At 31.1% G+C, this 15,229-nt stretch overlaps 1 pseudogene across 1 annotated transcript; it reads left to right on the top strand.

The window, feature by feature from the left end:
- The first annotated feature begins 558 nt into the window (after positions 1-558).
- Positions 559-4,648, top strand: LOC110420555 (uncharacterized; annotated as a pseudogene). Its single transcript, XR_016351465.1, has 5 exons — positions 559-1,115; positions 1,201-1,514; positions 2,867-3,215; positions 3,512-3,841; positions 4,181-4,648. The product of XR_016351465.1 is annotated as an uncharacterized LOC110420555 (transcript).
- Positions 4,649-15,229: the final 10,581 nt, after the last annotated feature.

The following is a 15,229-nucleotide window of genomic DNA, read 5'->3' as shown; positions in this document are numbered from 1 at the left end:
TTTTCTTGAGGCCTTTGATAGATGAGTTGAAAGTATTGTGGACTGAGGGTGTTGTCACATATGATGCATATAGGAAACAAAATTTTTATTTGAGGGCAACATTATTATGGACGATTAATGATTTTTCAACGTATGGTATGTTGTCAGGGTGGAGTACTCATGGACGATTATCATGTCCCTATTGCATGGAACGCTTTAAGTCTTTCATATTGGATCATGGTAGGAAACCTTGTTTTTTTTATTGTCATCGGTAATTCTTAAGAGATAATCATCTTTTTAGGAGGAAAAAAAGATAAATTAATTAAAAAAAGAGTTGAGCAAGACTTACTATTCACTCGATTATCAACTGAAGAAATATTGTCACGTTTGAATTCGCTTCCTTATATCCCATTTGGAACAAAATGTGGGGAGCAGAAGATTTCGAGTTATGGTGTAAGTCATAATTGGGTGAAAAAGAATATATTTTGGGATCTATCTTATTGGCATACGCTTTTTATTCATCACAATCTAGATGTGATGCATATTGAATGTAATGTATTTGAGAATATATTCAACACAATGATGGATGTTAAGGGAAAGACGAAAGACAATTTAAAAGCACGACAAGATTTGAAAGTGTATTGCAAACGGCCAGAATTGGAATTGGTGGAAAATAGTGGAAAACTTTTTCAAGCCTAAGGCTTTGTATACCTTAAATAAAGAGGAAATAAAAAAAGTTTGTGCTTGGGTGAAACAATTGAGATTATCTGATGGCTTTGCGTCCAACATATCTCAGTGTGTTAATGAGATTGATTGCAAATTTTATGGGATGAAAAGTCATGATTGTCATTTTTTTTGCAACGATTGCTCCCCATTATCTTTTGTGACATGGTGCTTCACTCAATTTGGGATGCAATTACTGAGATATCTCACTTTTTTAGAGATCTATGCGCAACTGAAATACCTGTAGATCATATGAAAGCTTTGGAAGGAAAAATATGTGAAACTATATGCAAACTAGAAAAGATCTTTCCTCCAAGTTTCTTTGACTCTATTGAGCATTTGCTAATTCATTTACCTTATAAGGCAAAGGTTGGTGGACCCATACAGTATCGATGGATGTATCCATTTGAGAGGTACTATAATTGTTATTTGTTTTCAAAAAGTTTATTACAAGAGTTTAAGGTACTTATTAAGTTTGATAAATATTGTGATTTTTAGGTTTTTGTAACATTTGAAAAAGAAAGTAAAAAATCAAGCTTCTGTTGAAGGATCTATATGTGAGGCTATATGATTGAGGAAATCTCCGTGTTTTGCTCATGGTATTTTGAACCTACTGTGCGAACAAGATTAAATCGAGTGCCACGTAATGATGATGGGGGAGAGGTGGACTCTCTTGGTCATCTTTCAATTTTTACTCATCCTTGGTGAGCTTTTGGTCCATTAGATGAATCTCGATTGTTAGATGAGGATGAGTTCTATGCTGCTGAGCTATATGTTTTAATGAATTGTGAAGAAATGCTCCCATATATTACGTAAGTACCATTCTACCATACTCTCAAATGATTAATCATAATAATGAATTTAATCTGTAAATTGTGGATATGATGATAGGATATTTGATAAAATGGTGACGAGAGATGTTGTGCATATATCGGAAGATGAATTGGAGAAAGTACATGATGCAAGATTTGTGAAATGGTTTAAAAATTATATAAGTTTATGTAAATTGGCAGTGAATTTTCAATAACATTGAGGCATTAATTATTTAATTAATAATTTTTTGTTTTGTATTTCATGTTCGTAGGTTGCTAAACGTAAGGATGAAATTGACCCATGTATACTTGAAATCTGTCATAGTCCAAGATGTATGATAAGGTGTTACAAAGGATACTTTGTAAATGGGTTCAAGTTTCACACCCTAGATTACGGACAAAATCGTAAGATTATGAATAGTGGGGTCTACATAAAAGGGAGTTTTTACAATGATTATGAGTGTGACTTTTATGGTATTTTAGTGGATATAATCGAGTTGGAGTATTTTGGTATTGGAAATAGAGTTATGCTATTTAAGTGTCATTGGTTTGACACTAAAAAAGGTATTAAGGTAGATCCTTTGCATGGTCTTGTTGAAATTAAACACAACTCAATACTTGCCACTAATAAACCATTTGTTTTAGCTGCACAAGCTCACCAAGTTTATTATAGTAGTTATTCATCAACCAAAAGAGATCGACATGATTAGTGGGTAGTACCTAAAACAAAAGCTAAGAGTAGATTTCACAATCTTAATAGTGGAGATAGAGCAAATGAAATTGATTTGAATAAAGAAGTATACCAAGAATATGTGTCTATTTCAATTAATGATACTCCATCGGAAGCACTTAATAATTTTACAGCTTTATCAAGTGGTGGTTATGAAGAGGTTAATCTCTTGATTGAGGATGAAGAAGATGACATGCAAAGAGATGAAAATGAAAAAGATGAGATGAAAAAAATGAGATGGAGGGAGATGAAAATGATGAAGATGAAGATGAAATTGAAGACGAAGACAAAGAAGCTTTAAGTGATGATAGTGATAATAATGAAGAGGGTGAGTTTGCTTATTCTGAAAGTGATTGATGATGGTATACACATATGATATTGGTTTTATATTTTTGTTACCTAGTTGTTTAACTTTAAGTTTATAATATTGAAAGATCTTGACATATGGTAAAATTATTATAATTTATATTTATAAAGGTTGAAATGAATACTTTACAATGGCATCTTTGATTATACAAATGATTATGAATTACTTTTGATTGTTGTAAATTGATGATTTTTATACTTTCTTTCAATTTTTTTTTAAATTTGTGTATGCATTTTAATAAAAAAACTATTGCAGGAATGATGGTTAAAGGGAAGCACTCAAAATCGAGACCTAGATCAACAAATGCCTCTGGAATTATGTCACTGCCCATAAATGCTAGTGCGTTTGCTGATCTATCCATTCAACCATAGACGCAGCAGGTCAATAATGATGGGCCTTCTGAGCCACCTTTTTTGTTGGGTGCATCTGCAGAGCAAGTAGAAAATGAGTCGTCTACTAACGATTCTCGTAGATCTCCATCTATTGATTTAGGTGCAAGTGTAGATGATACATCTTCAAGGTCAAGGGGCAGGGGGTTTGATGTAGGATTACAAACTCCTGTAGATCCATCGGACAGATTGCGTATAACTTCTATTAGGGAAAGGTAAGTTACCTTCTATTATAATGAAATAGTTTTATTTGTTATATATTTTAATATGTAATACTTTTTTTTATCTTGTACAAGTACTTTTTTTGAGCGAGGGGTCACAACTACAATAACAAGGATCATAAAAAATCACTTTCATGGTCCATGGTCGACATGGAGGAAAGTCCCTAATGACATAAAGGAGTTAATGTTTCACAAATTTCAAGTACTATGTTTGTTATTCAATTAAATTATAACTTCTTTTTCAATTAATTTGTATCAAATTTTTTAGTTACTCTATTATTTTGATGTAGGAAAAATGTGTTTGGCCTGTAAATCAAGATCTGTTGGTTCGACGAATATGAGATAAACTTTATTTCGATCGGTTAAGAGATATGTTTTTAGAAAAAAGGAATAAAGCAATGACAGAAGCTAAAACAGACAACATTAGGGATTGCAAAGGCATGTCAAGGGAATGAATCACAAATGAAAATTGGGATGCCCTTATCGATACGGCATGGGGTACAGAAGAATGGGAAAACAAATCGAGAAAAGCAAGGAAAAATCGTTTAACGCCAAAAGAAGGAAACATGCCAAAGTACACTGGTGGTTCAGTTCCATCTGTGGTTCATGCAAAAAGGATGGTATGAATTAATCTTACTTCGAATTTATATGTATGGTTTTCCTTTAAACTAAATTTAAATTATATGTTTACTAGTTTGACTTTAGTTTTTCCTTACATGTTATTTATATATATCGATTATGATTGAGCATATATAGTTGTAAATAAGTGTAGGCGATTGAGATGAAATGAGATATTAGCTTTTTGGAAGTGTTCAACCGCACTCATAAGCGTTTAGGGGGTCATAGTGATTTTATAGATAACAAGTCCAAATCTACAAGTATATGTACAAAATTGATTAATTTTTACTTCAAAGTTGACGATATAATTGAATACTAATTTTATTCAATTTTTTATGTAGGAAATGTATAATTTTGTATTATCGCAGAAGTATGGTGAAGATTCATCTTCTCAGCTAGAATTCGATCCGTATGCTTGAACTGAAGCAATTGGAGGGATGGAGGTTACACACACTCACGTGTATGGGTTTGGTACTCGAGTGCCAATTACAGCTCCATTGAGTGAAACCCACTGCAATGTAGCAACATCTGAGTCTGCATGTGGCCCTATCAGCTTAAACATGTCCAGTCCTGTAATTGCATTAGAAGAAAAAGTAAAAAATCTATGAAAAAATTTAAGCAAGATACGTGAAGAAATACGTGAAGAAATTAAGAATGCAATGGTAGAAAGCATGACTGAATTTATAGCATGTATAGAAACCATGATCATGGCTAATGCGCTTTTAAAACAAGGAAATGCGGGTACTTCATGATCAAATCTCGACAAGTAAGAACATAGCAATTTTCATGATATGATGTATCTTTTTCACTGCTAGACTTGGATACTTTTTAGTATAGGTGTTTAATAACATATTTAGCTTTATATTAATATGTGTTTGACATTTTTAGATATTGTGTGTTTATGAGCATGTTTAATTGTATGAACTTAAGTTTGAATTTTAGTTTTTAATGTGTGTTTCTATTATATATATTGAAACTTAATTGTGTATGTCAATTGATAATTTATTATTGAAATTTTAATTAAAAATTTTCAATGAAATTCAGGTAGAAATGCATTTTGAACAAAAAAGTATGCTGGAAAATTCCAACAGAATTTTTCTATTGGGAATGCTTTTTTGAGGAAATTTTCTGTCAGAAATGCTTTTCCAATGGAAAATTCCATTGGTAATTTCCAATGTAATATTTCATTGGAAAAGCATTTCCGACAGAATTTTTATCGAAAATTTCCAACGAAATTTTGCGTGGGAAATGCTATTCCAATGAAAATTTTCCAACGGAATTCCATTGCAAATTCTTTTTCAACGGAAATTTCGTTGAAAATTTTCAATAGAATTCCATTCAAAATTCTTTTCCAAAGGAATTACTATAGGGTAGCTAACAGATTATGCAACTTTTCCAATGAAATTTTTTGATGAAATTTTTTGTTGGAAATTTTCAACGGATTTTCAACGGAAAGTATTACCAACGAGGCTTTTACCGATGGATTTTTTCGTTGAAAATTCGTGAAAAAAAGGTATTTCCAATGGAATTCTAAGTATTTTCAACAGAAAATTTCGTCGAAAAACGCATGTTTTTTGGTAGTGATGTTACCCATTTGCACTCTCCCAACCTAGTTTATTTTTGAACCATACAACCTAAACATTATTGTGGATTTGGACTCAAGCCAAATAGCCCACCCTGACATTAATTTTTCCCTTTTTCAAATTCATACATTCTCCAAATCTACCTTTAGCTCACTCGCATCTATTCATCCTTCAAATCAGGACATTTCACTTCAATAATCCACTGTCAATTCTAACTCTGATGAAGGTATTTACTCTTTTTCGAAAAGTATATCTCTATCCCCTAATGATTCCTTTCATGAGTTTGATAACAAAATTAAGAAGAGATGAAAAGGCCTAAAGAGGTTAAGGAAAAATGGCATTCAAATTCTAAATCGGAAAGCCACTCAATCCAATGCATCAGTTAACACCAGTGAAGTAGTCTCTACTTGGAATCTCAACAAACAATTAGGGTTTGCTCTTTAGCCCCATTACCCTGAACATGCTGTGATTGATAATCTTGGGCTAAGTGATAAAGTAATTGTGCAAAAATGGTTCGCTACCAAATTGTCTTTGTTATCAACTGTATATTTTTTTTCTTAAGAATTATCTGATCTGGTAAGGTTTATATAAGTTCACACTATTTTTTGGTTTTTGATTTTTTCTCCATGTTCAACTGATGTGGTTGTTATTTTGGTTTCTTGGACTGAATCTTTGGTTTGCTCACTCCTTTACTAACATTTTGTATTTGGTTTCTTTTATGTGAAATCTATGTTTTCTCTGTTGGAAAATTAGGGCCTCGAGTAGCTCTCTGAAGATCAACATGGTCCGTAGGGTAGTCCTTCATTATGAGGTTGATATGTTTCTCATACAAGAAACAAAACCGAAAACCATTGATGATAGAATCATTAAAGGAATTTAGCAATTTGATAACCTAGAATGGTTTTTCAAACCAACTAATGGAAGATCTAGTGGCATCTTCTTTGTTTGGGACAAACTCTTTCATCTTTAAAGATGTCCTTTTTAAAGATAAATTTATTCTTATCTGAGGCTGTTGATAAACTTCCACTTTGTGAAGACCTTCTTTCTATCCGTTCAATCTTTCCATGGATTGGGGTCCTCGACCCTTTTGTTTTATTGATTGTTAGTTGTCTTCTTATGATTTTTCTGATGTTGTGGCTCAAAAATGGAACTCAATTAAAGTAAGCGGATCGACAAGCTTATGTCTCAAGGTTCGTCCAAATAAATTTCTCTGCATTGTGGTAAAGATCACTACAAAAACAAAGGGTATTACCAATGAAATGTTCTATCAGTAATATATAATATTCCATCGGTATCATGCATCAGTAATGGATTTGTCGACAAAAAGTTTCATTAGCACTCGGTCAGAAAAGACGTCACTGATAATGCAAAATCCATTGGTAATGGAATTTTTCATCGATAAATAACTAGTCAAAATTTTTATCGACCATTCCGTCAAAAAAGAGTTGGTTTCATCGCTAAAATGTTCATCGGTTTTTGTTGAAATCTGTTGGTAAATTCCATCATTAATTATCAACAAAATAATATTTGTCAACAATTTTGTCGTTAATCACCAACGAAATTACAGACGGATTATCGATGGAACCAACTGTGAAGCTTTCCAGTTGTATCCATTGGCAATGTCCAATTCCGTTGGTAATCCATCGGTATTGCGTATGAACTCCATTGGCAATTTTGTTAATAACTGATGAAATCCATTGCTAATAGATGAACTCCATCAGCAATTTTGTTGGTAATATGACAATGCAAGTTTTTTTTTTTGTTTTGGAAATTAAATTTTTCTTGTTTGTAATAAAATTATGATATGATGCTATTATTGGTAAAGTAAACATATAGCAAACAAATATGCATATAGAAAATATGAAAATTTAATAGAAATCATTATTAATAAAAAATATTCTAATGTAAACATTTGTCAATAATCCAAATATTTCGTCAACAAATCTCACTATAGGGGTGGGAGTCGCTACTGCTATTATTATTGTGGTGGAGGCTTTGAAGGCCTGGACTCGTCTAACTAAAACTACAATCTCCCAAATCCAATTAACATCTATCAGCAAACACTTAATATCAATGAAACTTGTCATCAAGGTCTTCATGTAGCCAAGCAATTGTCGATATCCCTCAAGCTCAAGCGTAGGAGTCAACGTGGAAAGTGGTGCATTGTTAAGGCCATAAACAGACTTAAATGTTGCTATTGTAACTAGAAATCTCGAAGTATGGATTGAGGTGCCAAATCTGCATACATGGGTTTGGGTACTCATCAACCTTCCAATGGCCTTGGTCCATGCCTCTAGATCAAACTTTGGTTGCCTCGACGGCTTTGCACCATACTTCGCCACTATTGCCTGAGTGTATGCTCTTTACAAATAGAAAATCAAGTAATTTATTAAGCTATTTAATCATAAGCAACATATATATCGAATATATATAAACACACATTATTTTCACAAACAATCTTGGACTTGTTACCCATAAATTCTTTAGTACCCTTATGCCACTTGTGAGTGTGTTCGAAAAGCTCAGAGAATGTAACTTGTCACTTTTTTTCCTCTTCATGTAAGCATAAAAAGTGAAAAACAAAATATACACATCATTAAAAGTATTGCAATTATTGATTAACATAAAGAATTATATGATTAAATTGAATGATTTATGTAATATATATATTAAAATAAAAGCACTTACCATCCTTTTTTGGTGAAGGGTGAAATGCAAGGAACCGTCGATATGTTTTGACAAACTACCTTCTTTTTATGTGAGGTAGTTCTACTTTGCCTTGCATGAGCATGATTGCCACTCTGGTGTTGACTATACCTGATCAGCAAGCTGGTCCTATACCTCAACAGTGATCCACAGTTATGCCTTACCCACTGTCAATACAAGATCGACGTAAAGGCCGTTCACTTCTTTCTTTGCCTTATCATGCTCATCCATTAATAGGTCCTTAATTTGGTCCTTGTAGATCTTCTCCCATATGAACTTCACCTCTGTTGCATCTGCAATAGCCCATGTGAAATATTCTTACATGAAAAATATAATTTAGTATGAAAAATTATGATATATTTACAATAATATATACTATATCTTTACGGTACCTCAAATTTTTGCTAGATGTTGTCCTTATGCTCTAAAGGAACCTACCTCCATATCGACCAAGGCCCACTAAAGTTACTCTTGATAATCCTCATAATTGTGAGAGTAACACTAGTTTCCTCAAAAGTACTAAAAAAAGACTTATTGGTTAGTAAAACTCATTACTTAATTAACTAAATATCGAGTGGATATAATTAATGATATAAATTTGTCTAAAGGAAATTAGCTCCTTTTGAAAGGATGAAGTAATATCCATCGATTTAGATGAGTTAGAGTCAACAAGCTGAGACTCACCCTCGGCCCCTAGCCCGTGATATGCTGTTGGACGCAATATCATCATCTAGAGTAGTAGGGATTTCGACTAAAGTAATCGGACTCGGCCTCAATACCTTTTTCTTTGACTGTACCTTACTATCTGCAACTGAAGTAATGGGAGTTCATCGTCTAATGGAAGGATACGGTGGTAGGGGGTCGGTTGAGGTGGAGGCAACGACAAAAGAGGTCGGCCAATTGAAGGGCTAGCATTACTAGCACTGCTTTAGCCTCAAAGGCCTTCCTTTGACTTGTTTTTCACCACAACCATATCTATCCAATAAGAAGAAACATGTACAACTATTAGTAAATTTATGAAAAAAAAAACCCTAAATGATATGAATATTAATTTAACTCTAAATGTAAAAAAATAAAAATAAACTTGTACATTTTTGCAACTAGTAAAAAAAAAACATCCATTAATCATCATCAGAATAAGAGACATCACGAACTTTATTATCACCTTCATCATCATAGTTGTCATTTTTGTTAGCTTTATTAGCTAAAAAATTATTGTAGTTTTGAAATGATAAAAGTGATCAAAATTGCTTTAATGATCTTTGAACTTGTTTGAGTAATCTTTGAACTTGTTTGAATCATCTTTGAAGTTGTTTAAATGAGTCTTTGAACTTGTTTGAATAGTTTTTAAACTTTTTTAATTAATTTTTGAAGGTCTTAAGTGTTCCATGTGAAAAGTTTTAAAATTGCTTGACTGAGATTTGAAATTACTTGAATGATTTTTGAACTTATTTAAATAGTTTTTAAACTTGTTTAAATTAGTTTTAAACCTCCCTTGCAATTGATTTTGAAATGTCCTAGTATTTGGCATCAAATAGGGTTTAAAAAAGAAGAATTTTCTATGTTTTAAGCAAAAGTATTGATACTTTGATCAAAAGTATCGATACATTTTAAACAAAAAGGTTCTACCCAAAATGTATCGATACATTTAGTCTAGAGCTAGCCGTTGCACACGAAAATCAAAGGAAAACAGTTAATTTCTTCACCAAACCTTTTTCAATGGCTCCAAAGCTTCTCCAACTGTAAAAAGACTTCTCTAATACATTTACAAGGCTAGAAGAGTGGAGAAAAACATCATTTGATCAAAAATCAAATTACATGAAGAAAAAGAAGAAAAAAAAAAGAGAAACCAAGTTAGAGCAAGCAATTCACATTCTTTCACCAAGCTTTTAAGCTTTCTTGTGCTATAATTCCTTTGTGTCTTATCCCTATCTTTTGTAATCATTTTTATACTCATCATACTCTTCCTACATTGCACTTACTTAGCAAAACCCACCTTCTAGAGGTATCTTTGCTATTCAAAATTGTAAGAGAGAAAAAGGTTATGTCTTAACCTTTAAAAGACATTGTGAAGGTTGTGCTTAATCCATAATAGGCATTATATTGAGAGGTTGTGCTTGATCCTTGAAAAGCATTGTAAAGGTTATACTTGAGCCTTAAAAAGTATTTTTCATGGTGGATTTAAAATTTCTTAGTGACCTAAAGAAGAAGATGTAGGCAAGGAAGTCAAACCTCTATAAAAATATTGTATCTTCTTTCTTTATTTTTCCCTCTTTGAATTTATGCATTTACATTAAAGAATTTATCAAATTTTTTCTTTACTTGTTTATTCCTTAGTTTACTCTTCAAATTATTATTGACACACTTTGATAGAAAACAAATTTATGAAAATTATTTTTAACTTGACTTGATTGGAAGCTTGTGAAAATTTTACACTAGTGCATTTTGCCTTAAAGAGTTTGAAAATTTATTTTCAACTTGTTTGTTCATTACTTTGCTTAAATTACTTTTGGCATGTTTTAAAATGAAAACAAATTTGAGAAACTTGCTTTCAAACTTGCATTTATAAAAGTTTAAATTTGTTGAAAAGAATTTTTAAAAATCCAATTCACCCCCCGCTTTGATATTTTTCTCATTAATATAGAGCTAACACTTCCAACAATTGGTATCAAAGGTTGATCTCAATTTTGTAGGTGTAATCGCCTTTAAGTGATCTTTGTTAGCTCCATGCCATGGCGATGAACTCTAATGTAACAATCCTTGGTGAAGGGTGATCACTTATGGAACCTCCTCTATTTAATGGTGAAAACTACATTTATGAGAAGAATAGAATGAAGTACTTTATTCCAGCCAAAAATTATGAAATTCAACGAACAATTGTTAATGGTCCATACAATCCAACTAAGGAAGAAAGAGAATGGGTTACAAGTGACATGAATATGGTACAACTCATTGCCAAGGCTATGCATATTCTTCTTTGTGCACTTGATGATAATGATTACAAGAGAGTTTCCAAGTGTTAAAGTGCTAAAGAGATTTGAGAAAAATTAGAAGAGTTGTATGGAGAAATAGTTAAGGAAGAGGAATCGAAAGAAAAACCTTGTAAAGGTCAATGCTCAACATGTGGCAAGACAACTAGAGATGAAGAATCAAGTGAAATTCAATCCTCAATCCAATTCAAATCATGCCTCATGACTCTTGAAGAGCTTAAGGTAAACCCTTCACTTTTCGAATACATTTCATATTTATTTGGTGAATTGCTAAATGCCTTTGAATAACTAGCTAGTGAATTGGAGAAAATAAATTTGAAACGCAAGAAAATGATTTCAAAACTTAATGTTAAAAATGAATTCTTATAGAAGGCAAAAGATGAATTAGAAAAAGAAAATGAAAAATTGAAAATTAATTTTGAAGCTTGCCAAAAGAAAATTGATGTTTTAGAAAAGGAGAATTTAGATGTGAAAATGAAGCTTAAGGATTTGACAAATGAAAAACAAAATGTTTTCATGAGTTTCCCATTTTTAAAGATGACTAAATGCATTTATCTTAAACTTTTTGGTCATTATTCATGCACTTGTCCAATTAGAAAATGTTTATCTTACAAGACTAGACAAGTGTGGATTTCAAAACGGACTATCTGCAATAAGACTAACTTTCAAGGATCCAAAGAAATTTGGATACCAAAAATCAAATAAAAATGTCTCATATAAGTGTGCTAGAGCAAGGAGAAACAAACTCTTGAAGATTGAAAGCTCTCTAGACACACAAAGAAAAATGGGTGATTTCCTTACCAAAAGTCTTTTTTTTTTGTCAAATTGTGAACTTTGATTGGCTGCTTTTATTTTGTTTTTGATTGAATTGATTTAGCCTGATTTCTCAAGTCATTTACTTTTTTTTTTATTGAGAACTTGATTGCCTTTTCTTGCTTGAATATTAAGTGCATAATTATTTGTTTACTCTCTTTGAACTTTGTTGATAAATTTTGGTTATACAATTTGATTTGATATGATACATACTATAAATTGCATAATCTTAAAGGAAGTACAAGCCTAAATATTATGCTTGTGGTTGATATTGAATATATCCTTACGCTTATGCCAAAAGTTATTAATTTTTTTGGGAAATTGCTTATTTTCTTATATATTTGAGTTTTATTGATTTTGCTTGATTGTAGAAAATTGCTTTGATATAATTTCCTCATGCTTTGTGAAATCGATTTCATATTTTTTTGAAAAAACAAAGGATTTTTTAACAGATCTTTAAGTATAAAAGGTTTGATGTTCATGGCATGTGAAGTGGTTAATGTGATTAATAGATTGATTTGCACAATTGCCTATTCTAGTACTCTAAACAAGGAAAATTGAGTTTGCAAAGTTGATCTTTGTTTTCGTTGTGACTAAGATAAGTTGACCATTTGAACAATCTTGGTTTACATTCTAGAACTTGCTTGAATAGTTTAAGATGGTTGATAATGAACTTGAAAGTTGTGATTACTTGAATTGGCATTTTTTTTAGGCAAAAACAAACTAATATCTTAAATGCTTTCCATCCTTGAGCTTATCATGATTTATGAATTGAACAAGGTTTTTTCATGATGAAGATACTTATTGACTTGTTCTTATTGGATGTGCAAGCTTGCTTATAAATTTGAATGGTCATTGGGGCATTTTTTATAAATAATTGTTGGATATTTAAAAATCACCCTTGGCGTACATAAATATGATTCATTACGCTCATTACACATTTTATAAATCATTTAAAGCATAACTGAAAAAAATTGAGTAACATTGAGTTCATAATTTTACACAAAGCATGTCTTACTCACACCTTGTATGTTTCATATGCAATATTTTGAAAAGAGAGATTAAACATCAAATGATTTTCTTTCAAAACCTCTTATTCCCTTTAGTTGAAATTGGTTTATTAATTCCTTGATTATGTTGATATAGCTTGCTTGAGCAAAATTGGTTTCATATATGTATATAAATTGCACAAATTTCTACTTGGTATTTTTCTTATGATTTGTGAAATTGATTGAAAAGGTTTTCTTGAACTTGATACTGAGTATGAAAATTCGACATTGATTGTCATTTTTCAAGCAAAATGAATTAGTTTATTGGAAATGCTTGTCATTCTTGAAGTTATAATGATTTCAATGATATAAAACTTGAATAAGTGTGCCTTGTGTTGAAAATGATATTATAACTTGTTCTTGTTGCAAATGAATGCATGATTAAATGCCTGAATGACCTCAAGGGCATTTCTTCCCATATGCTGAAAATGTTGAAAACGCTAAATTTGATGCTTATTATGTTTAAATGGTTCCTAACATGTGTCTTGTACATTTTTACATCATATTCATGCATCATGATGAAAATTGAGCATGCTTGATCATATTAAAGGAATAAATTTTAAATGAGCTATCTAACTTCTTAGTGTTTGACCACAATAAGCAAATATTAAAAAAATTGATAGCAAATTTTGGTTTCACATATTTTTTTTGAAGAATCTTAGGCTATACATGTCCAAAATGATGTTTCAAGTGTTTTTGACAAAAAAAAAATTCAACTCATTTTTACTCAAAAGTCAATTTTGGACCTGTCACGAGTTTTTGGAAAAAAAATCTTATTTCAAGAGTTAATGATTATTTCAAGATTGAATCCTTGTTCATGCATATAGAATTGATCACGATGAACTCTTTGAACTTAATAAAAAATATTTTTGGTTCATCTATTATTTTGGTCAAATTGCATGTTTACATTATTTTTAATTTTGCTTAACCTAATTATTGAAGTCTCAAGATTTGACTTAAGTCATAAAACTATTTCTAATGCTTAATTTCATAACTCAAGTCAAGTTTGATACCAACATATATTTGGTGTTGACATAGTTGAAAGTTATTTTGAACATGAATTTGACTATTGACTATGTCTTCCATGAGCTTTATTGTATACATGATCAAAAAAAGAAAATGGGTGAACATCAATTGATCACTCTAGCTTAGAGGTTACCTATAAATGACATGGATTCTCAAATGAAATATGACCTATAGTTTGGGTTAGCAATAAATGCTTAATGTGCTTTGATTGAATACTCATTTCTTGGATCATGACAATTGGTATTCATTGATGTTTTGATGTTCACTTTGAATATATTCATGAGTTGAATGCTTTACTTTCAATATTTTATCACAATTGGTATCACTCATGAATTATGAAGATTATTGAGAAGTAGCTTATACCTTGAACTTCAATGATTGCATACATTTTAATGGGTATATGTTTATATATTTTTTGAACAATAGAATCATGCTTGCATTTCATGAAACAAATTGGAATTAGGATTAATGAAGATAATCATATCATTTCTTGTTTGTGCTAACTTGAACATAATATTCTCTTACATGATTGCAACAATTGCAAAATGCATTGATAATGCTTCATTGATAATGATATGTTTTTTGTGTGAAAATTCTCCTTGAATTGATAGTTTTATATATAATTTGAAGAATATTTCTTGAAATGCTTGCTTAACATAGATTTGAAAGAATGCTTGCTATATGAATAATTGACGATGATTAAGAGTGCTAAATGATGATATTCTTTTGATATGGAATTTCTCTTTGAGTTGCCATTTTCATATAAATTGAAAATTTCCTTAGAAATAATTGATTGATATTGCTTGGTAATACTTTCTTGATAATGATGATGGTTGAGAATACATAATGAATGCTTAATGGTATTCAATGATGGATAATGCTTGACGAAAAGTGAGAAAGCTAAATGATGCTTGATGATGTTTGAGAATGATGCTTGATGATTAATGTTGCCTTGGACATGCATTGGAACTCATTTGCATAAACGTCTTGAAACATATAAGTAGTTGATGCATGTGTTGAATATCTACTTAAATGCTCACACTTATGTAGTTCCATGAATACTTGACTATTAGATTAACATATTAAATATCTACTTAACTACTCATTTTTTCTGAGCTCATGATTTCTCTCCTAACAATAAGTGTTAATCTTATGATTTCTTAAGGGGGAGTTTATCATTAACATCTAGATATGCACTATCCCATGTTTTTTTTAATCAAAAT

This window comes from Theobroma umbraticum, unplaced genomic scaffold (genome assembly GCF_002168275.2).
Source record: "Theobroma umbraticum cultivar Fairchild unplaced genomic scaffold, ASM216827v3 scaffold_86.0, whole genome shotgun sequence".
Lineage (NCBI taxonomy): Eukaryota > Viridiplantae > Streptophyta > Magnoliopsida > Malvales > Malvaceae > Theobroma > Theobroma umbraticum.
The sequence above is the reverse complement of the archived record's forward strand: the minus strand, read 5'-3'. Positions and strand labels throughout refer to the sequence as shown.